Source organism: Crocodylus porosus, unplaced genomic scaffold, assembly GCF_001723895.1.
Source record: "Crocodylus porosus isolate Cpor-Errol unplaced genomic scaffold, CroPor_comp1, whole genome shotgun sequence".
Lineage (NCBI taxonomy): Eukaryota > Metazoa > Chordata > Crocodylia > Crocodylidae > Crocodylus > Crocodylus porosus.
Genome location: NW_017728950.1, coordinates 9,407,352 through 9,410,705, shown reverse-complemented (window position 1 = coordinate 9,410,705; position 3,354 = coordinate 9,407,352).

Below are 3,354 nucleotides of genomic sequence, written 5' to 3'. Positions count from 1 at the left end.
TATTCTTTCCTGCCATGGCAGGGGGTCGGACTAGATGATCTGCTCAGGTCCCTTCCGACCCTACAAACTATGAAACTATGAAACTATGAATTACTGGTACCAACTTGTTACTGAAATGTTAATAAAAACAGGTTGGTGTTTTCAAGCAAGGCTGCCTAAACTAAGTTACTTAAATGCATAGTTAAACTCTTACATATCATCCAGTTTTCAGAAGAAAATAAGTACATGCACAGCACCTATTGTTGTCAGTGATAGTTGTAGATAACACACCTCTGAGAAACTAGCTATTTATTTAGGGACCCTAGTATGGATTTACGTGCACAATTTTAGCTATCCAGAAGAAAGGTCTCCATAGTTTTTGTCCTTTGCTGTTGTAAAAGGATACAGAAAAGAACCAAGGTAAATATAGCATAGTCATGTGAATATACTAGTAAGAAAGCTCCATGAAAATATGTATACTTACTGAGGCAGTAAATGGTTCCACGGCACTTTGTTCCCTCACCTTGGGCAGATTGTGGTCCTGTCTATTCTAGGCTGCTTCTGCTGTCAAAACCTCTGCTGGGAAACAGTAGCTACTACAAGGTCCTTACTTACCTAATGCCAGGTAACCCACCTACAGCAGCTATGCAAGCTGGACAAAGTTGATCATGGAAATGTACCACCTGCTGAAGGGACTACAGCAGTCAGTAGTGAAGACTGGCCTGGCACAAGGGCTATGGTAATTACATGGGCAGAGGTTTGTTAGGCCTCTACAGTGCCAGGGGTCTATAATTCAATTGTAAGGGTTAATCCCTCAGAGTAGTGGCCTGTAGCCTAGCCCTACCCTGAGGCCCATTACCGTTAATGAAGACGGACACAAAGGTAAGGGTTAATAAGAAAATCTGTATTATAAGCCAAAGATATCAGCAATCATAACAACATGAACTAATCAACAACCATTGAACAGAACACTGTATACAAATATGCAGAGAGCAATACTGGCCTGTCACCAGCAGTGGCAGCCAGGGGCACTGACACAGGCTGCAGGGCCTACTGGCCAGGTGCCTGTCAGACAGAGGATTTCTATCCTTTCCTCCACAAGTGAAGTACTCAGAGACCTCTGAGGGGAAGGAAGATAATTTACCTGTCCTATGGGAGGGAACGAAGGTCAGTATCCCCGGTGGAATTCAGGTGTATCTTGGTGGACTTATCCTTGTCCCTGCACTCACCACTCAGCACCCACACTCCCAATATTCCCAGGCCTCTCCATGGGGCCACCACTCATTCCTACCACATCCCAGCAGATTCAACACCACACAAATCTTTCGGGCTCTCAGCCATGATGCTGGATGCATAGACACCCAGGCATACAGCCAGTCATGCACTGTCATAGAATCATAGAATCAATGAGTCAGAAGTGACCTAGACAGATCATCGAGTCCAACCCCCTGCCATGGGCAGGAAGGACCACTCGGGCTGGGAAGGGTCATAAGACCCCAGCCAAGTGCCTGTCCAGTCTCCTCTTGAAGATTTCCAGGGAAGGTGAGAGCACCACCTCTCTGGGAAGCCCATTCCAGGCTCTGGCCACCCTTACAGTGAAGTAGTTCTTCCTAATATCTAACCTAAAACTATCCTCCCTCAGCTTGTGGCCATTGTTCCTGGTGACTCCAAGGGGGGCCCTGGTGAACAGATTTTCCTTGAGTCCCTGCTGCTGGCCCCTGATAAGGTTGTAGGCAGCCACAAGATCTGCCCTGAGTCTCCTCTTGCAGAGACTGAAGAGATTCAGGTCCCTCAGCCTTTTCTCATAAGGCTGGTCATGGAGGCCCTCAACAATATGAGTGGCCCTCCTCTGGACCCTCTCCAGGTTCTCCACATCCCTCTTGAAGTGCGGCGCCCAGAACTAGACACAGTACTCCAACTGCAGCCTGACCTGTCAGTCACGTCTACCTGCTCACACAGCCTCTCGATGCATGCACTCCCCACTGCACACACACACACACACACACACACACTGAGGCAACAGTCAAAACCTATTTTATAGTGGCCAGCTCACACCACCTGTCAATCATGCCAGTGGTCCAATCAAAACTCCGTTCCTTCCAATGAATCAATAACATCACTTTCTTGGACCAATTACACTACCAGGAAAGCCAAAGCTGCAACTGAACTCCAACTAGCTTCGAGCATCAAGGACAATAAAAAGTTCTTTTTCAAATATGTGAGGAGCCAGAGGAAAAGCAAGGGCAACATTGGACCCTTGCTGAACCAGATGGGGCAACTGACAACTGACGCCCAGGAAAAAGCCAACCTATTAAATAGGTACTTTGCGTCTGTCTTTCATCAGTCCCATTGGTCTCCCATGCCTGCTACGGAACAGGGAGGTCCAGGTGGGGGAAATCCCCTGCCCTCCATAAATGCTGACCTCATGAAGGAACATCTTGAGGAGCTGGATACTTTCAAGTCAGCTGGCCCTGACAATCTACACCCCAGGGTACTCAAGGAGCTGGCAAGTGTCATAGCCCAGCTTTAAAACTCCTGGTGCTCTGGTGTAGTACCCAAAGACTGGAAGAAGGCCAATGTGGTGCCTACATTCAAGAAAGGGAGGAAAGTGGATCTGGCTAACTATAGGCCCACTTTCTATCCTGGGGAAGATCTTAGAAAAGTTTATTAAAGAGGCCATCCTTAATAGACTGGCCAAGGCCAACATCCTAAGGGACAGCCAGCATCGGTTGTTGTGGGTAGATCTTGCTTGACCAATCTCATTTCCTTCTACGACCAGGTGACCTATCACCTGGACAAGGGAGAAGAGATTGATATATAAGTCATATATCTTGACTTCAAAAAAGCCTTCGATCTAGTATCCCATGATCACCTCTTGACAAAAATAGCCAACTGTGGCCTTGGGTCCACCATGATCTGCTGGCTGGGAAATTGGCTCCATGGTCAGACCCAGAGGGTTGTAATTGATGGCAGTCACTCATCATGTTGTCCTGAGACCAGCTGAGTCCCTGAAGGCTCTGTCCTTGGACCCATATTTCTCAATATCTTCATTAATGATGTGGACATTGGAGTCAGGAGTGGACTGGACAAATTTGCCAATGACACCAATCTTTGGGGAAAAGCAGATGAAAGACGAGTGATCCAGGCTGACCTAGACAGGCTGAGCAAATGGGCAGATGAGAACCTGATGGTGTTTAACATCGAAAAATACAAGGTTCTCCACCTTGGGAAGAAAAACCTGCAGCATCCTTATAGGCTCGGCAGTGCTACGCTGGCTAGTACTACGGAAGAAAGAGACTTGGGGGTCATCATTGACCACAAGATGAACATGAGGCTGCAATGCGATGCTGCGGCTAGTAAAGCGACCAAAACGCT